This window comes from Monodon monoceros, unplaced genomic scaffold, assembly GCF_005190385.1.
Source record: "Monodon monoceros isolate NGI ecotype Baffin Bay Population unplaced genomic scaffold, NGI_Narwhal_1 Super_Scaffold_12, whole genome shotgun sequence".
Classification (NCBI taxonomy): Eukaryota; Metazoa; Chordata; class Mammalia; order Artiodactyla; family Monodontidae; genus Monodon; species Monodon monoceros.
In genome coordinates, this window is record NW_021703768.1 from 142991433 (window position 1) to 143017161 (window position 25729).

Sequence of the window (25729 nt, forward strand, 5' to 3'; positions counted from 1 at the left end):
GGGAGCGTTTCTCCCCCTGCAAATTTTTGGAAGAGTTTGAGAAGGATCAGTGTAAGCTCTTCTCTAAATGTTTGATACATTTTGCATGTGAAGCCATCTGGTCCTGGACTTCTGTTTGTTGGAAGATTTTTAATTATGGTTTCAATTTCATTACTTGTGATAGGTCTGTTTATATTTTCTAACTCTTTCTGGTTCAGTCTTGGAAAATGGTACCTTTCCAAGAATTTGTCCATTTCTTCGTGGTTGTCCATTTTATTGGCATATAGTTGTTTGTAGTAGTCTCTTATAATCCTTTGTATTACTGCAGTGTCAGCTGTGACTTCTCCTTTTTCGTTTCTAGTTTTATTGATTTGCATCCTCTCCCTTTTTTTCATGATGAGTCTGACTAAGGGTTTATCAATTTTGTTTATCTTCTCGAAGAACCAGCTTTTAGTTTCATTGATCTTTGCTATTGTTTTCTTCGTTTCTATTTCATTTATTTCTGCTCTGATCTTTATGATTTCGTTCGTTCTACTGACTGTGGGTTTTCTTTGTTCTTCTTTCTCTAGTTGTTTTAAATGTAGGGGTAGATTGTGTATTTGAGATTTTTCTTGAGGTGAGACTGAATTGCTATAAACTTTCCTCTTAGAACTGCTTTTGCCACGTCCCATAGGTTTTGGGTCGTCGAGTTTACGTTGTCATTTATTTCTATGTATTTTTTTATTTCTTCTTTGATTTCTTCACTGATTTCTTGGTTATTTAGTAGAGCACTGTTTAGCCTCCATGTATTTGTGATTTTTACAGTTTTTTTCCTGTAATTGATTTCCAACCTCATAGTGTTGTGGTCAGAAAAGATGCTTGATACAATTTCAATTTTCTTAAATTTTCCAAGGCTTGATTTGTGACCCAAGATGTGATCTATCCTGGAGAATGTTCCAGGTGCACTTGAGAAGAAAGCGTATTCTGCCACTTTGGGGAGGAATGTTCTCTAAATGTCTATTAGATCTATCTGGTCTATTGTGTCATTTAAAGCTTGTGTTTCCTTATTTATTTTCTGTTTGGATGATCTGTCCATTGGTGTAAGCAGGGTGTTAAAGTCCCCTATTGCGTTACTGTCGATTTCCCCTTTCATGGTTGTTAGTGTTTGCCTTATGTGTTGAGGTGCTCCTGTGTTGGGTGCATGAACATTTATAATTGTTATATCTTCTTGGAATGATCCCTTGATCATTATGTAGTGTCCTTCCTTATCTCTCATAAAAGTCTTTATTTTAAAGTCTATTTTATCTGATATGAGTATTGCTACTCCAGCTTTCTTTTGATTTCCTTTTGCATGGAATATTTTTTTCCATCCCTTCACTTTCGGTCTGTATGTGTCCCTAGGTCTGAAGTGGGTGTCTTGTAGGCCACATATACATGGGTCTTGTTTTTGTATCCATTCAGCCAGTCTGTGTCTTTTGGTTGGGGCATTTAATCCATTTACATCCAAGGTTATTATCGATAGGTATGTTCCTATTAACATTTTCTTAATTATTCTGGAATTGTTGGTTTTGGGGGTTTTTTTTTGCAGTACGCGGGCCTCTCACTGTTGTGGCCTCTCCCGTTGCGGAGCACAGGCTCCAGACGCGCAGGCTCAGCGGCCATGGCTCATGGGCCCAGCCGCTCCGTGGCATGTGGCATCCTCCTGGACCAGGGCATGAACCCATGTCCCCTGCATTGGCAGGTGGACTCTCAACCACTGTGCCACCAGGGAAGCCCTGGAATTGTTTTTATGGGTCTTTTTCTTCTCTTGTGTTTCCCGCCTAGAGAAGTTTCTTCAGCATTTGTTGTAAAGCTGGTTTGGTGGTGCTGAGTCCTGTTAGCTTTTGTTTGTCTGAAAAGCTTTTGATTTCTCCATCGATTCTGAATGAGATCCTTGCTGGGTAGAGTAATCTTGGTGTTAGGTTTTTTTCTTTCGTCATTTTAAGTATATCCTGCCACTCCCTTCTGGCCTGCAGAGTTTCTGCTGAAAAATCAGCTACAAAGGAATCCCCATACGGTTATTTTTTGTTTTTCCCTTGCTCCTTATAATATTTCTTCTTTGAATTAATTTTTGTTACTTTGATTAATATGTGTCCTGGTGTGTTTTTCCTAGGGTTTATCCTGTATGGGACTCTCTGTGCTTCCTAGACCTGGATGACTATTTCTTTTCCCATGTTAGGGAAGTTTTCCACTATAATCCCTTCAGATATTTTCTCAGACCATTTCTTTTTCTCTTCTTCTTCTGGGACCCCTATAATTCGAATGCTGGTGTATTTAGTGTTGTCCCAGAGGTCTCTGAAATTGCCTTCAATTCTTTTCATTCTTCTTTCTTTATTCTATTCCTCAGCAGTTATTTCCACCATTTTGTCTTCCAGCCAGCTTATTCATTCTTCTACGTCAGTTATTCTGTTACTGATTCCTTCTAGTGTGTTTTTCATTTCAGTTATTGTGTTGTTCATCTCTGTTTGTTCTTTAGTTCTTCTAGATCTTTGTTAAACATTTCTTGTATTTTCTCAATCCATGCTTCCATTCTATTTCCGAGATTCTGGATCATCTTTACTATCGTCACTCTGATTCTTTTTCAGGTAGATTGCCTATTTCTTCTTCATTTATTTGGTCTTATAGGTTTTTACCTTGCTTCTTCATCTGTGACATATGTTTTTGCTGTCTTCTTTTTTTCTTTTTTTTATGAGTCGGATTGTGTTCCTGTTTTTCTGGTTGTTTGGCCTGAGGCTTCCAACACTGGAGTCTGTAGGCTGTTGGGTGGAGCTGGGTCTTGGTGCTGAGATGAAGACCTCTGTGAGACCTCACTCCGATGAATATTCCCTGGGGTCTGGGGTTCTCTGTTAGTCCAGTGGTTTGGACTTGGAGCTCCCACCTCAGGAGCTTCCCCCTGACCCCGGGCTTGCTAATCAAGATCCCGCAAGCTGCGTGGGGTGGCAAAAAAAAAGAGAAAAACAACAAAGTGCAAAATAAAATTAGACTAGGAAACTAACAGATATGGTAGAAAGAATGTAAAAATAAAAATATATATGAATCCACAACTGGAAGGTACATCAGTACCACAACGGTAAAAAAAGAGGAGGAGGGAAAGGAAAAAAAAGGGAGGCGGTGGAAGGCCTTGGCTGTGGAGAGCAGGGCCTAAGCAAGCAAGGGCAAGGTTTGGGTGGTGGGCGGGGCCAATGCTTAGGACCCCCAGGACTGGAAAAGGCCCTGGGGGCTGTGGGAGGTGGCGCTTAGGCTCAAGGAACCGAAGGGACCCAGGCTTGCCCCCCACCCTGGTCTCAGAGGGCAGGGGACCTCACCTGGGACCCTAGCAGGCTTGCAAGGTCCGAGTGGTCAGGGCAAACACCCTCGCTCCTCCCCTGCTCCTCCATCAGGGCCCCTCCCACCTGCCTCTCCTGTCTCCCTGGCCTCCCTCCTATGCCCCTAGGACCTATGGGGCCTGGAGGGGGCTTTGGATTGCAGGGGACCGGCCTGGGAGCTCAGCAGGCTCCCCGGGCCCCCGTGAGCAGGGCAGTCGCCCTCCGCTCCTCTCCGACTCTTCCCGGAGAGTCCCTCCCACCTGCCTCTCCTGATCTCCCTGGCTTCAGAGGCGCTGATCTTGTCTGGCATCCACTTCTCCTCCCCCCTCAGTCCCCCCGTGTCCTACCGGTTCACTTTGGGGTTGCTCCCCTGTCCTTGGGGTCAGAGTCCCCCACCAGAGGCCAGCAGGTGCCCTAGTTGGGGGGGGGGGGGGCGACACTAACTCCGCACCGTCCCACACCGCCATCTTGACTACTCCTCATTCTTTTGTAAAGTCTGTGTAGTATTCCGTAATGGCATAATTTATTTATCCAGTCTCTTGTTGATGGACATTTAGACTGCTTTCAGGTTTTCGCTGTTACAAACAAAACTGTAATGAAGAGTCTTGTGTGTATATCTTTCTTTGCATACTTACCTGATTATATTCAAAAGTTAAATTCCTGCAAGTGAAATTGCTAGATCAAAGGGTATGTATAATGTGCATTTTGAATTTTGATAGATTGCGCCGAATTATGTCCATCTCAATTCGAATGTTACAATCTCTCTTTATTGCTTAATGGTCAACGTTTCTTTTATGGGTTTAAAATAAGAGCCCTGAAGTTCACCGTGTTGGATTTTCGGCATAGAATTGAAAGGATTTTCTCTTTCAAGGAATAATGTACTAGCTAATACTCAAATACCCTAGAAACTCAACTCTGCTTCTTACGTGCCAGGTAAAATGAAAAAGAGGTATCGCTGTGGGGAAAATTGGATTCACTCACTGCCCTTGGTTCTAGCCATAGGGCCCTTTCTCTTTATCCCAAACTTGACGCAGCGTGGCCAGTGTGATTCAAGCCTAACCTTTGCTACCTTTTGTTTTCTCATTAATATATGGCAAGGCTTAAATTTGCCTCTTTTCCCCATCTACCTTGCCTCTATCTCCCTAATGGGGATATTATAAGAACGTCTAAGACGACTTCGTCAAGTTTCTGAGTCCCCAAGAGAAATGTGGAGTACGGCAGTATTATTGTTCTAACTATTACAGGAGAGCACGATGATCAAGGGTTTGAAAATCCCACACGGACAGTCTCTTTTGTGAAATAAGTATGTGAGGGCTCTGTTAATAAGAGGCCCTCAAGCCAAACTTATCTAGGTTCTTTATCTGAAACTCCAATTTTATGCTAAATAAGGATTTTTGTATTTCCCACCTCCCATTTGTAATCCCATTACCAGCTGTGTTCATTGGACTTCAGCTTAATTCATCCAGCGTTTATGCAGGTCATGTTAGGGGCTGAGCATCCAGCAAGGCGCCGAGGGTGTAGGAGGAAGATGGTGTGGCCCTTGTCTCCTGGGAATTACAGTCTAGTAGGAGAAAGCTAAGCATGTAGTTTACATGAATGTGGAAAGTCGTAAGATGGATTTAAGCTCAGGGCACTGTCTGGGAACATAGGATGCGGGGGGTCGGGGAAGCTTGGGCTGTGTAGAAATGGGGTGTGAATCCCATTCTGATGGAAACATGAGAGTTACCCCAGCGAAAGAGCCTTCCAGGCAGAGGCAAGGGAATAAGAAAAGGCCAGAAAAGCAAGAATGCCCAAGTATTCTGGATCCACTGGGCTGGGACTCAGTGTAGGAGAGGCCCCAGGGCCTGTGGCAGGGACACCTTCAAGGCCCAGTCAAGCACCCTGTGGTTTATTCTGTGTAGGAAACGGAGCCTGCAGACATTTGTGCAGAGGTGTGTTATGGTCACATTTGCAGTGAGGAAGAGGAGAGACTTTGATGGACATACCAGAAAGACAGGAACTAAAGTTCACTGCAGTTAACCAAAGGATCCCACAGGGAAGAAAGGAAAAGGGACTAAAAGGCAAGAAATACATACTTTCAGGAGGCTGTCTATGGGAGTCATTGGTCATTAGCTCCAGAACAGTGAAAGCCAACATTTACTGTCAGGTATGTGCTGAGCCCCCTCGTTCAATCCACGCAATATCCCCATGAAATATTTTCAGTCGTTTTCACCATTTTCCAACCAAGGAAACAGATTCAGCAATGTCACATCGTTTGCCCCAGGCTGTGCAGGTTACAGGTGGGGCAACTAGGCTCTGAAATCCGCATGCTGCCTACAGTTTACCCATTAACCACTGCCCTGCCCAGCCCCCAAGGATGAGTGGGTGCTGTCCAAGCCCCCCACCCTGGCCTGACCTTCTTCCTCCCTCCTGGCCCCTGCCCTTCCCAGCCACTCCTCTTCCCCTCCCAGAATGGCAGACACTGCTTTGTTTTTCATGTAACCACTTCACTCCTTGTCAAGCCAAACCTAAGAGCCAGACAGGACCCCAGTTCAAGTCCAGACCTCTGCGATGTCTGCAAGGCAGCCTCCCCTCACCAGACGCTCCTTGAGGTTTTGTTTAATGCTCCCACTTGCAAAGAAAATGCCTGATGGCAGGCCCCTGCCTTTTAGTCTCACATGCCACCTCCGCGTCAGGCAGCTTTCAATTTCCTGTGCCTCAGCATGTCCGTCTGCATCTTCGTCAAGACTTCCAAGATGGCAGTGACAAGCTTTTTGGGTACTTAAGGCAAACATGCATGACAGTTTTCCTTGACACTTGCATTTTTAAAAAGCCTTGGCTTGAGCCTTAGGAAGCCCAGCATTTGAGAAACCAGGAGCCTTTCAAGGAAGCCAGGCTTTCAGTGCCTGCTTCCCTGGGACATGTTTTGCGACAGGGACACTGCAGGATCTGCCCAAGAGGATATGAAGTGCCATAGCAATATTTACGTGTTGATGCTAAATGATGGTTGCCTTTTTTAATGGCTTTGTGTGTGTGTGTGTGTGTGTGTGTGTGTGTGTGACTGAAGTGTATGGACCTGTTCTGTGCATTGTCACTGGGTATGTGGCTGGCCTACAAACACACTTAAATGGCACACTTCTGCAAAGCATTAATTTCTGAGCGTCCAACAGATATATGTAGGCAAGCAGACATGTCACAGGCGTTGCTACAAAGCTTAATTAATATCCCTGAAGGGCTAAAGCATTTCCTATACAGTGCTAAGTGAGAAGAAAATGTTGTACCTATGGACATTATACATGTAAAGAAATGTGGGTACGTACACCGATAGGCCTTCTTATATTTGCTTATGCCCCAAAGGGTCTGATGTAAATTCAAATGGGAAAATCAATTGTTTTCAAGATAACTAACTATCTTTTATTTGAGGGTTGAAAAAAGGGACCAGGGCCCCAAACTTAAATGCCAGAAATCTCCACCACAGTGGAAAAAGGAAATCCCTAACACACAAAAATGAGTAGCAGTTTTCTTTCTCCCCTGGCTGTTGCTATGTCTAAGATAGCTTTGATGACTTAGGACTTGTTGTTAGCTATGCAAGAATTTAGATAAATCGATTTTGTTTTCTTTTCTAGGTTTGGAAGGAATCCCATAGAATACTTCATCTGTCCCTTTTAATTTTTATGACATAGATAGGCCTGCCTCCTTCTCTTCTTTCTTTCCTTCTTTCCATCCCTCCCTCCCTCTCTCCACCCAGTGACTAGGTCTTAAGAACCTACAAAAATCTAGGAAATAACCATTATTGGGGTTTGTTGGTTTTTCATTTCTTCTGTACTTTAGTGTACTCATTCAGAAATGGAAATGAATGAAAACTTTATTTCTCAAAGGTATACCGCATGGAACACCAGTTTGAAGACTGGGAAGGTGGGTGGGTTAAAATTTCTGTAATCAAATCAGTAAGCAGAATGATAAATATTTTGCAGAGGGTACTGGGATATTTAGAATATTTAAGATGTTAAAGGCTTGTGAAAATATGTAGTAATTTCCTTAACTTTATTTACTCCAGTATTTCCCAAATACCATGGAACACTTTCTTTACCTGAAGTTAGTAATATACAAACACACTTAGTGATCCCAAGAACACACTTTTATTTTTTGTATTGTATTGTATTTTTTTACATCTTTATTGGAGTATAATTGCTTTACAATGGTGTGTTAGTTTCTGCTGTGTAACAAAGTGAATCAGCTATACCTATACATATATCCCCATATCCCCTCCCTCTTGCGCCTCCCTCCCACCCTCCCTATCCCACCCCTTCTAGGTGGGCACAAAGCACCTAGCTGATCTCCCTGTGCTGTGCGGCTGCTTCCCACTAGCTATCTGTTTTACATTTGGTAGTGTATATATGTCCATGCCACTCTCTCACTTCGTCCCAGCTTACCCTTCCCCCTCCCGTGTCCTCAAGTCCATTCTCTACATCTGCGTCTTTATTCCTGTCCTGCCCCTAGGTTCATCAGAACCTTTTTTTTTGATTCCATATATGTGTTAGCATATGGTATTTGGTTTTCTCTTTCTGGCTTGCTTCACTCTGTATGACAGTCTCTAGGTCCATCCACCTCGCTACAAATAACTCAATTTTGTTTCTTTCTGTGGCTGAGTAATATTCCATTGTATATATGTGCCACATCTTCTTTATCCATTCATCTGTCAGTGGACACTTAGGTTGCTTCCATGTCCTGGCTATTGTAAATAGAGCTGCAATGAACATTGTGGTACATGATTCTTTTTGAATTATGGTTTTCTCAGGGTATATGCCCAGTAGTGGGATTGCTGGGTCAGATGGTAGCCAGGAACACACTTTGAGTCTTACATTTCAGACCTTCTCTGACCCTGACTGAAGTAGGAAGCACAGAGTTTCTTCAAACCCTTCCTAGAGAAGGACTTCGTAATTTTGCTTTTAAGATAAGACATAATATCTCTCTCCACCTAAACTTTTGAAATTCATCCATATGCAGACTCATTTACCAGGTTCTGCAATAGTTGGGCCTAGTGAGTAAGCACTGCTTATAATACAGTGCTCAGGGCATGGGCTAACAATGAAAGCGTTTTTAAATAAAAATGTCAGGGATAAGGGACTTCCCTGGTGGTACAGTGGTTAAGAATCTGCCTGCCAGTGCAGGGGACATGGGTTTGATCCCTGGTCTGGGAAGATCCCACATGCCGCGGAGCACCTAAGCCCGTGAGCCACAACTACTGAGCCCACGTGCCACAACTAATGAAGCCCGCACACCTAAAGCCCGTGCTCCGCAACAAGAGAAGCCACCACAATGAAATGCCTGTACACTGCAACGAAGAGTAGACCCCACTCGCTGCAACTAGAAAAAGCCCGTGCACAGCAATGATGACCCAATGCAGCCAAAAATAAAAATAAATAAAATAAAATAATTTTTTTTTAAACGTAAGGGATAAGATAGGTTTCCTAGAATATAAACGCTACCAGGCTCTCACTATAGCCTCTTTCCTGAAATGAGAGCCATTGAGTTGGGAGTGTTAAAGCATTTTGTAAGGTATGATTACTCTTTCTGCAAATACTGCCACCTGGCTCTTTGGTGATGCTTCTTGTTTTTGTAATTTATTTCAAATTTTCAAAAATAAGCTTACGACATGGGTTGGATGCAAGGAATCTGACACAGTGTTTAGGGCCAACCAGAATGTAACCTTGCTGAGGAGTTCAATGTGGACCACCATTCTCTACATTTAGAAACCAACTACAGGTTTCTCGAAAAGTTAAACATAGTTACCATATGACCCAGCCACTGCAATCCTCCAAATAACTGGAAACAGGTACTTAAACAAATACTTGCTTGCAAATATCCAGAGCAACACTATTCCCAGTGGCCCAAAGATGGAGACGACACAAATATCCATCAGTGGATGAACGAATAAACAAAATGTGGCACATATACAGTCGGCCGTCCACGTCCGCAAGTTCTGCATCCGTGGAGTCAACAAACCGTGAATCAAAAATATTTGGAAAAAAAAAAAGTTCCGAAAAGCAAAACTTGAATTTGCGACGCGCTGGCAACTACTTACATAGCATTTATATTGTATTTACAACTGTTTACATAGCATTTACATTGTACGAGGTAATACAAGTAATCTAGCGATAATTCAAAGGAGGATGTATGTAATTATATGCAAATAACTCTGCCAGTTCATATAAAGGACTTGAGTATCCATGGATTTTGGCATCCAGGTGGAGTCCTGGAACCCGTCTCCTGCGGATACTGAAGGTTGATGATATATATGATGGCATAGTATTCAGCCACAAAGAAAGTAATGATGCACTAATAAATGCTACAGTGGAGATCACCTTGAAAACATTATGCTAAGTGAGGGAAGCCAGGCATAAAAGGTCACGTGCTGTATGATTCCATGTAGTAACTGAAATATCCAGTATAGGAAAATGCATAGAGATAGAAATCAGATGAGTGATTACCCGGAGCCGGGGGTGGGGGAAGAGGGAATGAGAGTTGCTGCTTAATGGAGACGGGGTTTTCTTTTGGGGTGATGAAACATTTTGGAACAAAATAGAGGTGGCTGTACGACATTGTGAACACACTAAGTGCCACAGAATTGTACACCTTAAAATGGTTAATTTTATGTTATGTAAATTTCACCTCAGTAGGAGAAAAAATTAATTAATGGAAAACAGCTAGAGGGTCAGTGTGTCTCCCTCGGTCTAAAAGATCTACTCATGGGAGAGACCAAGTAGTCTGGAGAACCCGATTCTTGCTCCAGTCTTTTCCAAGCAGAATGCTAGGGAATAAATGTCTGTTTCCAAAACATGCTCTCAAATGGCTAACTTTGAGGGCACGACAGAAAATATCAGCACGTGTGATTTGATTAATAGGTAAATGGATCCATGTGGGTAATATGTTAGCACCTGAAAGATGGTCCACGCGATCCCTGTGCAGCACATCATGGTAAATGCAACTCTTCAGGCTTTCCCGAGATCACTGAAGCACCAAAGATAGGAAATAAAAAAGGTGTATCGGGCAGGACTCCTTTGTTACAGAGGTAGGGATGAAAAAGAGAAAGATAAATGGATTCTTCTCTGGGTGGTGGAGGGTAAACATAGGAGGTTTCGGAGATGAGATCCATTCTCATCACATTCTTTTAAAAGTGATTTGGAAGGGAAAATACACCATGAAATCTCCATGTTTGCAGAGATACGAAACCTATGAAGATAAACTGCTCGGTATGTCGGTGGGCAGAGAAGTGACAGATAAGGAGCAAGTACATTTACCAAAAATTCTTCCAGACTTATATGAATTTTATCTCTGAGGCTCCCGGTTACAAACCAGGAACTAGCCCTGAGATTAGTGTAAACTAATGCCTGAATATATACATCTATTGGGTTTACTGTGAAAAGGGAGAAATGAAGGACTGCAAAATGTACAGAATCACTAAGTGGGGTCCTAGAAATAAGCCTAAAAAATGCATTACCCCACTGTTTTCCTAAACCATCGTGTGTTCTCAGTGGAAATGATCAATGTGATTATGGCTAATGTACCTCAAGAATGACAGACAAGTTGAGGAGCGTTCTGGCTTGAAAGATCAAGAAAATGAGAAGGCTCTCACAAAACGTGCTAGAAGCCTCCTCAGAATAGAAAGGTGAAGGTTTCTCAAAGGATTTAAAATAACCACGTGTAGACATAATGAAAACGTGGTCTTGTTTACCAAAACCTTGAAAACCAAAATGACAGAGCATCCCTTGAAGGAGATGCTACAGCATAAATAAATAGAAGTGTTGCATCTGGGAGCAGACAGGAAACTTTGAAATTCGTGCCTTCCTACAGGCAGCAGAAAATAAACTTTTCAAGATCTAGATTAGCTCGTGTTTTTATTCATTTCCTAAAAATTGATCGAGCACCAGACGTCTGCTGGCACTCTCCCAGAGACTGGGGATACAGTGGTGAGGAAGACTTCATCTGGGCCCTTAAGGAAGGTACATGCCATTGGGGAAGCAGACAGTAAGACAGGCACAAACACGATAGCTACTCAAAGGGATTAGTGCTGAGCGGATGAGAAGGCTGTGTCTCTACACCACTGCCATGAACCAGGAAGTGGGGTGGTCCTCAGGCCAGGGAGGATAATCAAATGATGGGGTGGGAAGGACTGATCAAGGAAGGCTTTCTGAGAAAGTGAGCTTTGAAGGGAGCCTTGAAAGAACTCAGAAGGAGGAGCCATGCAGATGTCTCAGCTAAGAACATTTCAGACCAAGGGAAACACAGTGAGAATACCCTGAGATGGAGAGAAGCCTGGCCTCTTTGAGGGACAGCAGAAAAGTATGGCGAAGCCTCAGGAGCAGAGTCAGTGGAGGCTGGGAGGAGGTGAGATAGGCCATAACAAGGTTCCTCGTCAGCCATGGCAAGGAGCTGGATTACTGCTAAGTATAAAGGAAGTGGCAGATTTTAAGCGGAAGAGTAATGCGATTTGACTTGTGCTTGCAGACAGTGACTGGCTCCTGAGTGGAGGATGGATGTAAAGGGCCAAGGTGGAAGAAGGGAGACCTGTTTAGAGGCTGCTGGATGCTGTAGGTCAGGCGCAAGGTGATACAGAGGTGTAAGTGGCGAGAAGAAGATGGATTGGAGGCAGAAAGGAAATCGACTGAAGATGGATCAGGTGTGAGGGAAGGACAGGAACCCTAGTGAAGCCTAGTGAGGTGTATGGTATGGCGCTCACCCGGATGCCACCCTCTGAAACTAGAGCATGCATCTCGCCTGCCAACAGATCTCAGCCAAGTCCCTCTCTGAGACTGAACTTCAGCTAAAGACAGCCACCCTGCACCCAAGGTTACATCCCTGTGGACAGCCCACATCTAATGACTGGTCCAGGTGCGGTTATTAAGGCCCAAATCCTGCAGCCCAAACTGAAACCACTCTGCAGAGGCATCCCAGCTCCAGAGCTCGCCCTTTGCGACAGCATCCCTGTTCAGTTTCTCCCTCCGCCCAGCCTGCTTCTGTCACTCCCAAGAGCGCTTGCTAATAAAGTTTCTGTATGCAGATGTTTCTTCCTAGAGTCTGCTTCCTGGGGATGGCACCTGTCCAGCTGATGGGTGAAGGCTTCTTTAACCAATATGGGTGAAGCCTGAAGAGAAGGGTAGTTTGGAGTGAAAATCAGGAGTTGTGTTTGCTCACGTTCACCTTAAGATGTCTAATTATATCCACATGCCGATAGAGTGATAGGCGCCATGTTAAGGGGTGGCTAGAATATTCTGGAGAAAAACCCAAACCCTCAAGGCAGATGGCAAGGAATACAGCCAGGCCTTCTCATCATAGAGGACTAGACTGAATTCCCATGAGTCTCTTCTACCATAGTTATTTTCAAGTTTGAGTGTTCCTAAATCTGCTTCCTTTGTTCACAGAGAAGATAAAGTTTAAAACCCTTTGTATTTGGACTAAAATCCAAATTCCTTGCTCTCAAAACCATGCATAATATAGTCTTCCATTGGGCCAACCTCTTCTTCCCACCACTTAGCCCCTGGATCACGACACAGTGATCCACGCTGTTCTTCATTCACAGCCTCAAAAATTCAATCTTTCCCACCTCAGGGCCTTTGCACATACATTTCCTTTGCCTGGGATGCTCTTTTCACCGTTTGCTTACCCGTTTCTTATCCTCAGACCTCCTCTTTTTGATCATCTCCTCAGAGAGGAGTGACCACACTAATGGCGTCCCACATTTTCTCTTAGTTCTTTGTTTCCTTCATAGTACTTCTCACACTTTGTAATTATTTCATGTATTTATTGGTTTACTCAGACTTGAGTTTTGTTTATTTGGTCTGTCTCTCCAATTAGAAATCCCCCATGGGGGTAAGGACTTAATTCACCATTCTATCCATGTGCCCACTAAATATTGGTTGACTCATAACTTCATATTTTAGATATTATATTCTTTCCAGAGATGAGGAAAAAATACAATACATACATGGATTAAACACCTCCTATAGGCCAGCTTCTGTGCTCACAAATCCTATTACCTCTTTCAGCCCTTCCAACAGTTCTGTAATGTACATATTATTATTTACCCATCCTTTAGAGGAGGCATCTGAGGCTCAGAGAGATTATTTGGCATTCCCAACGTCATGCAGCTCCTCATGGAGTTGAGATTCCAATCCAGACGTGCCTCGCTCCAAAGCCTGTACATTTTCCATTAAACCGTAATTTGTGTGTTCCTTCAGCAGACGTTTGTTGAACACGTACTATGAACAGAGAAGAATACTAGGAAGCAAAAGATACAGGACCTGCTGTGGAGAAGCTTGTAATTTGACTGGAGAGACAAGGCAAACACACAGGACAGATGTAATAGCGTGAAGCAGAATATGATAAAGGGACATACTGTAAGCTTCCTTCCAGCTCGAAAATTCTTTGACTCTCTGAATGGTACAGGCAGTAAACACAGTGGGAGAGGTCATTCTGCTCCTTGATTGTATCTGATGGCATGCATTCTGTCTGCATCCACCTCTGGCTGCCAGTGAACACAAATGCAAGTCTATTTCAGATGGCTGTCTCTGCACTCCCATATTATAGTGTAGGGTGGATTCAAGGTCAAGTTTGAAGTCACCATATTATAGTGTATGGTAGATTCAAGGCCATGTTTGAAATCAAAGTCAGAAGTCTTTGTTTTTTTTCCTCGACTATATTAAGACTCTTATCAATTAACTTGAAAAAAGTCAAGAAGTGAACAACTGGCGGGGGGCGGGGGAGGGCGGTGGTTTGAGGGAGGGGGAAGACTCCTTATCTCACCCCAAAGACTCTGAAATGGATTTGCTCACAAAACACCAGGTTTCTTTAGTGACCTCCTGAGACTTTGCCTGTCACACTGAATAGCATATCATTTCATAGGGGGAAAAGAAAAACAAAGTGTTTCCATGAGAAAGGCTATGTTATATCACAGTGTGACGCTATTTAAATATCAAGCTTCTATTTAGAAAATGGAAGGCAATAAATTGAGTTGCTAATTATTCCAGCTGTGAGTATTTTTGGTATGTCTGCACATTTTGAAGAGGGCAAAATAGAGGATCTTCCTGTTGCTCATGGCATATGCAAATGTAATGACGGTCCCCCCTGATCTAAAATGTTCAGGGGTCAGAAACCTTGAAAGCCTATTTCTCATTGCATCAAAATTGGTTTGAGTCTAAGCTTAGGAACTCATGATATGAAATGGGCTTTTCATTATACTAATTGGGTTATTGGCTGCTTCTTCAAACTTGGGAAGTAGGTAGCAGTTTTTTTTAAACATTTTTAAAGTTTTGTTTTTAAAGCAACAGTTCACCTCTCAACCCAAGCATAAATTCCCAACCGGAAGAGGAGAAGAAACATATTAGTGATGTCCTCCATCCCTTCCCTTCCTAATAAAATTATTTTTGAGGGGTGGAGCTGCCAGCAATGCTCTAGTCACTGTGCTAATTAGGACAACGCATTCATTTTACATATATTTTAAATGAGCTGGGCACTGCGTAGGTCAAGGAGATCTAGTAAAGAGCAAGATATACATGATTCCTGCCTTCAAGCGATTAATAGCTACATTTATTGATCACTCACTGGACGTCAAGCTCAGTGTTAAGGCTTTCACGTAAATAAATTCATCCAATCCCCCTAACAAGCCTATAAAGTAGGTACGAGCCATCTTTCCCTTTAAAGGTGAGGCCACAGGGACTTAGAGGGGTAAGTAACTTGCCCAATGCCAGGATCCAAACCTTGGTTGTCCAGGTTCAGAATCTGTACACTCAATACCTTACTGGTTTCAAAAAGAATTAAATTAATAATAATAAGAGAGGGCTTCCCTGGTGGCACAGTGGTTAAGAGTCCGCCTCCCAATGCGGGGGACACGGGTTCGAGCCCTGGTCCGGGAAGATCCCACATGCCGCGGAGCAACTAAGCCCGTGTGCCACAACTAATGAGCCTGCGCTCTAGAGCCTGCAAGCCACAACTACTGAGCCCTCGTGCCACATCTACTGAAGTCCACACACCTAGAGCCTGTGCTCCGCAGCAAGAGAAGCCACTGCAGTGAGAAGCCCGTGCACCGCAACCAAGAGTAGCCCCCGCTCACCGCAGCAAGAGAAAGCCCATGCACAGCAACGAAGACCCAACGCAGCCAAAAATAAATAAATTAATTAAAAAAATAATAATAATACTAAGAGAATGTTTATATGTAGGGGAAAAGTCTGACTCTAAACATCAAATGTTTACCAGTCTCTCTCTCAGAGTACGGGAGACCTTTGCTTTCTGTTTTTTTTAACTTATATACTTTGTCTTTCTTTTGTAATGTGTACCTCTTACATTTGCAAATAGGAAAATAAAGGCACGACAGTTAAAAGATTGCTTAGTTTTGCTATTCAAAAAGTGGCTGGGGAGCTTCCCTGGGCGTCTAGTGGTTAAGACTCCGTGCTTCTAATGCAGGGGTGTGGGTTTGATCCCTGGTTGGGGAACTAAGATCCCACATGCTGCGTGGCATGGGTAATAAATAAATAGTGGCTGAACAGTATGGTATCCAACATCATCTTTCTCATTATCTTATGGTTTTTCCATCTCATCCTGGAAGCTTCTCTCTTTTTCTGTTTTCTTTTACTCTGCATGCCCTATGTGTGTCTCTCTCTCCCTTCTCTCTCTTTCTCCCTCCTTCTCTCTCTCTCTCTCTCTCTCTCTCTCTCTCTCCCCCCCATGTCACCCACCCTTCGAGTTTCCCCTCTACCACCACCATTCCTTCTCAGATTGGAGAGCATAATAGCGATGCCAGAAAGTGTGGTGGTTATTTAACCTCTCTCCAGCTAAATGTTTTATCATATCTCCTGAAAATCTAATTATAGCAACTTTACATGCTACAGTAACCTTTGTGGGCTGCCTCTTTTAAAAATTTTTTTTTAATTTTTTATTTTTTCCTTTACCATCTTTATTGGAGTATAATTGCTCCAATAATTGGAGTTATAATTGAGTATAACAATGTGTGTTAGTTTCTGCTGTATAACAAAGTAAATCAGCTATACGTATACATATGTCCCCGTATCTCCTCCCTCTTGCGTCTCCCTCCCACCCTCCCTATCCCACCCCTCTAGGTGGTCACAAAGCACCGAGCTGATCTCGCTGTGCTGTGTGGCTGCTTCCCACTAGCTATCTGTTTTACATTTGGTAGTGTATGTGTGTCATTGCCACTCTCTCACTTTGTTCCAGCTTACCCTTCCCCCTAAGTCAGAAAGAGAAAAACAAATGCCGTATGCTAACACATATATATGGGCTGCCTCTTTATTAAACTAACTCCTTTAGGCACAATAAACCTGGTGCTTCAAAGGGCACGGCCAGCGCCAGTGAGATAGGATGGGATCTTCTGTACTGATCACCACCCCCCAACTCCTGGTGCACTTCTGCCTCTCTCCTTTCTCTTGCTTTTTATCAAATTTCAGCAACAGCCTGTATGATACTCAAAATCTTTCAGGGATTAATGGACGGCATATCAATACTTTCATCCGCTACTCTGAATACCTCTGAGTTTGTTTTCTGGAGAAGTCAATTTTCTTGGTAGAGCAACAATCAATACCTGGTTTCCCTGATAACCAGAGCTGCTTTTTTGCACACGGTGCTACCTGGAGACCATTCAAGGCGTTCACTCGGTTTCAAGGAGAACGTTGGCTGCGGCTGACTTCATGAGCAAAGACAGCGGCTGCGCTGTTGTCATTAGTCGTCCTGGTTAGTTGCATGGTGCTCTGTGATGAGAGAGCGGGATCCAGATTGAGAGAGAGCGAGAGGAAGGAAACAAAAACTTGTCCTCTGTACAGTTGTTTCTCTAGTACATTTCCTTTTCGAAGCCCTGCTGGGATTTCACCCTGGGAATACAGCTAAACCAAGAAAAAAGAGGGCGACTGCCTCTTAGGATCCCACTGGTTGCAAGCTGAAAAACAAAACGGTACTTGGTGTTAAGGGATTTTCCATATTTGTTTCTTTGTTTCTTTGGTAGGTTTTCAGGTTAATGAGTGAGTTTATTCACAATTGACTCAGGAGAGAAGGAAGAGAAATCTTTTGTTGGGGCCTCAAGTAATTTAGCCAGCCACTGCTTCTCAAAGCTTCTGCTCTAGATCAGTCGAACTCCATCTCTATCGCAAGAATAAAATAAAAATGCAATAGTGAAATATACAGTGAATATTTCTATTTCAACAGTGAAATATACAAGCAGCTCATGCAGCTCAATATCAAAAAACAAACAACCCAATGCAAAAAGAGGAAGAAGACCTAAATAGACTTTTCTCCAAAGAAGATATACAGATTGCCAACAGATACATGAAAGGATGCTCAACATCACTAATCATTAGAGAAATGCAAATCAAAACTACAGTGAGGTGTCACCTCACAGCGGTCAGAATGGGCATCATCAAAAAATCTAGAAACAATGAATGCTGGAGAGGGTGTGGAGAAAAGGGAACCCTCTTGCACTGTCGGTGGGAATGTAAATTGATACAGCCACTATGGAGAACAGCATGGAGGTTCCTTAAAAAACTAAAAATAGAGCTACCATACGACCCAGCAATCCCACTACTGGGCATAGACCCTGAGAAAACCGTAATTCAAAAAGAGTCATGTAGCACAATGTTCATTGCAGCTCTATTTACAATAGCCAGGACGTGGAAGCAACCTAAGTGTCCATCGACAGATGAATGGATAAAGAAGATGTGGCACATATATACAATGGAATATTACTCAGCCATAAAAAGAAAGGAAATTGAGTTATTTGTAGTGAGGTGGATGGACCTAGAGTCTGTCATACAGAGTGAAGTAAGTCAGAAAGAGAAAAACAAATACCGTATGCTAACCCATATATATGGAATAAAAAAAAAAAAAAGGTTCTGAAGAACCTAGGGGCAGGACAGGGATAAAGACGCAGATGTAGAGAATGGACTTGAGGAGATGGAGAGTGGGAAGAGTAAGCTGGGAAGAAGTGAGACAGTGGCATGGACATATATACACTACCAAACGTAAAACAGATAGCTGGTGCGAAGCAGCCGCATAGCACAGGGAGATCAGCTCGGTGCTTTGTGACCACCTAGAGGGGTGCGATAGGGAGGGTGGGAGGGAGGCGCAAGAGGGAGGGGATATGGGGGTATATGTATAGGTATAGCTGATTCACTTTGTTATACAGCAGAAACTAACACACCACTGTAAAGCAATTATACTCCAATAATGATGTTTAAAAAAAAAATGCACGGTGTTTTTAATTGATGGGGTCCTTCTTACATGGATGTGAGGCATGAGTTTCTTGTTTGTTAGACTTCTTTTTAAAATCTTCCATGGTTGTTTCATCAGAGAAAAAGGTATGCCCTTAATTTTCTAAGCCAATCTGAAGCAAAAGCCTGGTTTGCCAAGATTCTGCCTCAAAACTGCATGCCTTTGCTGTTATGTAAAGCTCATGGGGGAATGGCTGTTAGGTTTGCGTGCTCTCTCATAGTTTTTATTAAACAGTTTTGTTTTCACAAGAGGAGAGGTGGTGACATGTACTAAAAAGATTGATAGTTTAGGGTGAAGTGATGATTACTTTATTCTAAGAGCTCACTGGGACTGAGGGTACAGAACAGAGGACAGAGAGGAACTATCCTTCCTTAGCTTTAGTACTCAATTCGACAGCCAGCCTCTGAGCCCCTAACCTGTGCTGAGCAGAATGCTGGGTCCCGGGACTGAAGCTTTGATAACCCACGTGGCTACGAAGGAAAGACGTATGCACACAAAAAAAGAAGTATTATTTTTTTGTGCAACATCAAGGGCTGATTTTCTCTCTCCCCTCAAGTGTTAGCAAACTCCAAGGGCAGCACTTTAGGGGCCCCTCATTTGCCTTCCCTTTCCGAGGCACAAGTGGCCGATTCTGAGAGCAATTGAGTTGTGCTTGAAGAATGTCAAGTGCATTTGGAAACGACACATTTCTGCTGATGCCTGGAGTCCTGAGCTGAGCTACTTGGCCGACTGCTGGGAAGACGTTCGGTTGGGGCATCACAAATGATCCCTTGGAGCACCCTCAGCCTGCCCCTGAGGGGGAAAAGCTGTCTTAATAGCCAGCTCAGGAAAAATCCGGAGAAGTTCCCTAAGCCTTCCGGGTCCTCCCATTGACCATGTGGCCAGGCCATCACCTTGTGAGTCTTGCTTCATTTTATTTATCTTTATTCCTACTTCACGTGACTGCGACATTTGGGTGAATCAGAGCTTGCATTTTTTCAACTTGTTACTATGAAAATTTTCAAACATTCAGAAAAGTTGGAAGAATAGTACTACATAAGAAAAACCACCTAGTTTCAACAATTGCTATCATTGGTACTCTGACTTAATAATTCTAAGGACCAGAAACTAGAAACAAGGGATGTGATCACTAAATGAGTTTCATTTAACAATGATCATTAGAGACACCACAATACCAATGAGCGGCCTGAGAGATGTATCCTGAAAAAGATAATACAGTGCCAAAAAGTATACAGGTTGTTTTTGGTCTGTGGCAGGATCTGGCCTTGTATGTATAAATATAGGCAGTTGCCTGTATGAACTATGCAAACTTATAAATCTGTTTGGAAAATAAGAGTCAACATGGCAGAAGGAATCCTAATTTCAGAATTCAAAATGTTCACAGTATTGTCCTTTTAGCATTCATGATTTTGGCCTTGGGAACGTTGCAGGTCTTTCACTCAACAAAGATTTGTTGACTTTCTTCTTTGTGCCAGGCTCTATTCTAGATGTTAGGATACAGTGATGAACACAGCAGACAAACCCAATTATTTTGGACTTCATAGAAATTCAGTTCTAATGATGGAGGCAGACAGTAAATAGCACAAATGCATATACCCTGAAGAAGAATAAAGCAGTTATAACAGGATAGAGAATGACAGAGAAAAAAGTAAGGGAGGCAGGAAAGATCTCTCTGGGAAAGTGACTCTGGAACAGAATGTTGAATGATATGAAGAAACGAATTGTGCAGCTATTTCCAGGCAAAGGGAACAGCAAGTGCAAAGGCCCTGAGGCAGGAATATGTTGGTTGTGATATGATGAGGACTAGCAAAAGGACAGTGTAACTCATGGAGGGGAGGAGGATAAAGTGGAGGAAGATACAGTTGGAGAGGTGGCCAGGGGTCAGATCATGCAGGGAATTGTAGGCCATGGGAAGGATTTCTGATTTTATTCTACGTATTATTGGAAACCTTTTCTTTTCTTTTCCTTCCTTCTTTCCTTCCCTCCTTCCCTTCCCCTCCCTCCCTCCCTCCCTCCCTCCCTCCCTCCCTCCTTTCTTTCTTCCTTTCTTCCTTCCTTCCTTTCTTTCTTTCTTTCTTTCTTTTTTTGAGAAGGGGACGGTGATGACATGTGACATAATCTGACTTTCTTTTTAGAAGGAGGTATGAAAAATAGATTGGATTGTCAAGGGGACAGTGTTAGGATCTCATGAAGCAATCATGAAGCAATCCCAGTTAAGTCCCTACATACGAACGAGTTCCGTTCTGAGAGCTCTTTCATAAGTCCAGTTTGTTCATAAGTCCAGCAAAGTTAGCCTGGGTACCCAACTAACACAGTCAGCTATATAGTATTGTACTGTAATAGGTTTATAATACTTTTCACACAAATCATACATTAAAAAAATAAAACATTTTTAATCTTACGGTACAGTACCTTGAAAAGTACGGTAGTCCAGTACAACAGCTGGCATACAGGGGCTGGCATCGAGTGAACAGGCAAGGAGAGTTACTGACTGGAGGAGGGAGAGGAAGTGGGAGATGGTAGAGCTGAAGGATCGTCAGCAACAGGAGACGGAGGGCAAGCTGCAGTTTTCACGCATGCCTGACGTTGATGGCACAGGTTCTGGGCTTGAAATAAAGATGCTGTACCACCGTGCTCTCTACAGTATTTTACAGTAAAGCACACAAAAGCACGGCCACTTGTAGAGGATGCACGCGTGTGACAACGTACGTGAGACACGTGAACTAACTTACGTGATTGGACAGGCAAGCACATGTTCGCACCTTTGAAAGTTCACAACTTGAAGGTTCGTGTGTAGGAGACTTACTACATAAGAAATAATAATCGTATTCTATTATTTCTTATAAATGAGTGCATTAAAAAATAACTAAAGTCAATTTAAACTTCTTCATCTTCATCTTGTGATTTCCCTCATGTTGCTAAAACATTCCTGCTTTCGCTTTATTGATTCTGTCCACAACTGTGACTGATGTTGAGGCCCTGCTGTTTAGATTCTGGAAGTACCAAGATAGTAATACCACTGTCAAGTGTAAATTTGGTTTGGGACAGACACATTAAACATATTTACATAACATAGCATAGTATATAATATGTTATATATTATTTATATAAGTATTGTTTGTATATACATTTATATATATATGCACACACACACACACACATATATATACACACACATATATATAAACAAGTATATAAATAGCTTCTTGAGTGCACAAAGTGACGGGGTGCTTGGGCTGGGGGGGGGAAGGTCGGAATAGGTTTCCGAGGTGGGTCGTTGGCAGGTGAGTAGGAGTTGGGTGGGGTGGGATGGGTGGGAAAGAAAAAGAAAAGCCATTCCAGAAAGCATTACACGTCATCCACAAAGGCACCGTGGCATGAACAGACTAGTTAAGGGGCACTGTGTCTGTTTGGTGTGGCTGAAGTATGGAGTTCATGGGAGCTGGAAGCATAAGGTTGGAGATGAGGATAAAAAGGCTGAGTAGTGGGCTTCCCTAGTGGCGCAGTGGTTGGGAGTCCACCTGCCGAGGCGGGGGATGCGGGTTCGTGCCCCGGTCCGGGAGGATCCCGCGTGCTGCGGAGCTGCTGGGCCTGTGAGCCATGGGCCGCTGGGCCTGTGGGTCTGGAGCCTGTGCTCTGCAATGGGAGAGGCCACGGCGGTGAGAGGCCCCCGTACGGCAAAAAAAAAAAAAAAAAAAAAAAAAGGCTGAGTAGTGGTTGTAAGAGTGTAGTCCCGTATTGAGATTTGGGTTTTCCTCTTCTAAGTACTGGAGAATCCCTAGGGATTTATAAGTGAGGGCGTGATGGAATTTCTGGTTTGGGAAGAGAAGTAGCAGAGGGATGAAGGAGAGTGTTGGTGGGAGAAGTTTTCAGAAATAAAATGAAAGGGAACTTTAACCCATCGTGTAGGAGAAGATGAGGGAAAGGAGGGGGTGAAGATGACGATTGTGTCCTAGACGACTGGGAATAACAGGAGTCAGGAGGAGTGTGCTTGGGGAGGGGAAGGAAAAGAGTCCGTGTTTGGTTGCAACTTGCTCAAGAGAGTTAAGGAAGGTAGAGGAAGACATGCCCAATACACAATTGGAATGTGGGTCTCAGGAAAGAACTTGAGCTAGAAATGGAGATCTGGGGACTCCAGCCCCATCAGTGATGGCTGAAGCCAGGGGAATGGGTGAGATCTCTGTTGGAGTGAAAACTGGCGTTCGTATATTTGTAAACACTCATTAATGACGGCTTACAATGTCCGTATATTCCTCTAAGTTTGATTCCCTGTTTTTACTACCCACTCTTGGAGAATTGTCCAAGAAGTAAACTTGAAGTAGTTCTAAGTCAAATCCCAGAGTCCTTCCACCACCCTGGCTTTCTGGTGTGTATATGTTCTAGCTTAATTATAAGGCAGTGGACTATTATCTATGATCTGGAGAACTCTTCAGGTGTTTGCTCGACGTTTGTCAAGCTTTAAATGTAAAACTCATGTTTCAGCCTCCTTATATTCTCTGAAGAATTAAGAATCAATGCTGTTTGTAGGGCATCGAGTACTTACGATGAAACACACCCTTGGTTCACTGGCTGTCCTACATGATGGTGTGTAATCCCCACAACAACCTGTGCTATTATTACTCCCACTTTACTCCATTTTACCCATGAGGAAATGGAGGCTGTCAAGAGCAGCGTCAGGTAACTTACATGAACTTCCTTGTCCAGGAATGGCACTGCCAGGACTCCGATCCAGATGAATCTTGCTCCAAAGTGCCTCCTTTAGACACAACGCCTACTGCCTCCTCCTCCAAAGGCTCTTTTTATCAGGAGCATTCAAAGACATCTATTGGACAGGGAGTACAAACCTTACTTATAGAATCAAACCTCTTGGCTGTGTTCAGATCATTGAACATTCTTATTAGCACAAATAACGTTTTTTTTTTTAATGCCATTTTTTAGTTCCACTGAACGTCAGAAGTTTTTAATTTATTTATTTTGGCTGTGTTGGGTCTTCGTTTCTGTGCGAGGGCTTTCTCTAGTTGCGGCGAGCGGGGACCACTCTTCATCGCGGTGTGTGGGCCTTTCACTGTCGCGGCCTCTCTTGTTGCGGAGCACAGGCTCCGGACGCGCAGGCTCAGTAGTTGTGGCTCACGGGCCTAGTTGCTCCGCGGCATGTGGGATCCTCCCAGACCAGGGCTCGAACCCGTGTCCCCTGCATTTACAGGCAGATTCTCAAACACTGTGCCACCAGGGAAGCCCCCACAAATAAAGTTTTAAGTATTGGTTGTTTATTTTGATGTTAGCCATGCTAAATAATTCACTAATCAGATACTCATTTTCTGACAGGGTTGTCAGTGATCTCAGGCTCCTTTGATCTTTGTCAAGAATTAAAATACTTCCAAGGTTTTATCTGGAAGCAGCCAAGATACAAATATTTGTAAGGACAGTGATCTTGCCTCAGAATCCCACTAGGAAAGCCTGCTAACCACCATATGCAAGGAGAATGTGGTGTAGTAAGTCCTGTTAGAGCTTTTAGTGTCAGGCAGACCGGAGTTTAAGGCCCAGTGACACCGCATGCTAACTCTGGGCTTCGGTTTTCTTCTTTGTAAAACTAAGGTAAAAATAGTACTCACTTCATAGGGTCACCGTGAGATTTAGTTTCAAGTAAAACATTTAGCATTATGGCACGTAGTGTGTGTGGTCCATAAATATAATTGCACCTAATGAAAACTTGAAGGGAAAGGAAATACCTGTATAACATTTTAAAATCTTAGAATTGAAACTGAGTAAATTCGTAAAACAATGAGGGAGCTTCGTTTATTCATTCAAGTCGCCCCTACATGCTGAACTGGCGTTGGGTCCTGGGACCATAAAGATGAACAAGGTACAAAATAAGACACAGCCCCCAGCCTCCACCTGGTCAGACTCTAGACTCTACTGAACCCGTGCTTTGAAATCCGCTAGATATTTTCCAGAAGACGAGTCATTTTAAACAAGGTGTGGCACGGCACCTTTGAAGTTTCATAAATGGCACACATAAGAGGGAGAAAATCTATTGTGGGAGAATCGATGGTCTTTGATGTGTCCTTAGAGTGACAGGCTCCTGACCCCTGAGGAAGGGTTCTATTAAGGGTCAACAGTGCAGCGCATTATCCTGTTGACATACCATAGTTCTAGACAAGGGGCACCTTGTTCAATTGGCAGACAAAGATATTTCCAAAGAAAGAATTGTGATCTTGAAAGCAAACTTGCGGTTACCAAAGGGGCAAGGGGTGGGGGAGAGGTAAATTAGAAGTTTGGGATTAACAGATATACACTACTATATATAAAATAGATAAACAACAAGGATTTACTGTATAGCACAGGGAACTATGTTCAGTGTCTTGTAGTAACCTATAATGGAAAATAATCTGAAAAAGAATATATATACATACATATAGATATGTATGTTTATATATAATCACTGTGCTGTACACCTGAAACTAACACAGCATTGTAAATCAACTATACTTCCATTTAAAAAAAAAAAAAAAGGATGGGGAAAATAAAAAATGACCTAGAGGGGTGGTTTCAGAACAGGAGGCAAGTGAAAGGGGAAAACAGCCCAGAAAGAAGGCTCAAGAGAGACAGTGTAGGATGACACTTAAGAGCACAGACTTCAGTATAAGACAGAGCTTGGGGTTTAAATCCTTGAACGGTTGCTTGACTTTGCCAAGCCTGATTTCTCATATCTTAAATGGGGATATTATAATATTCAGTTTGTAAATAGTTGTGACAACATATTTCAAGTGCCTTTTTTTTTTGGTTGACGTACAGTTGGTTTACAATGTTAATTTCTGCTGTACAGCAAAGCGATTCAGTTATACATACATATATTCTTTTTCATATTCTTTTCCATTATGGTTTATCCCAGGATATTGAATATAGTTCCCTGTGCTGTACAGTAGGACCTTGTTGTTTATCCATCCTGTATATAATAGTTTGCATCTGCTAATCCCAAACTCCCAACCCATCCCTCCCCTACCCACCTTGGCAACCACAAGTCTGTTCTTCAAGTGCCTTTAAATAATAGGTCCCAATACCTGATAGAGCTCAGCACCATCTTCACCATATCATGGCCAGCATCTCTGAGTGAGCAACAGTAACTCAGTTTCCATATTTGCTTTGCATATGTTGCAGGATTATTGTGGAAGATAAAA

The 25729-nt window shown here is 43.0% G+C and overlaps 1 protein-coding gene across 6 annotated transcripts in view; it reads left to right on the forward strand.

The window, feature by feature from the left end:
- The window catches only part of TENM2 (teneurin transmembrane protein 2), a 1209082-nt gene that overhangs the window by 892564 nt on the left and 290789 nt on the right, over nt 1-25729 (forward strand). The window lies entirely within an intron of this gene.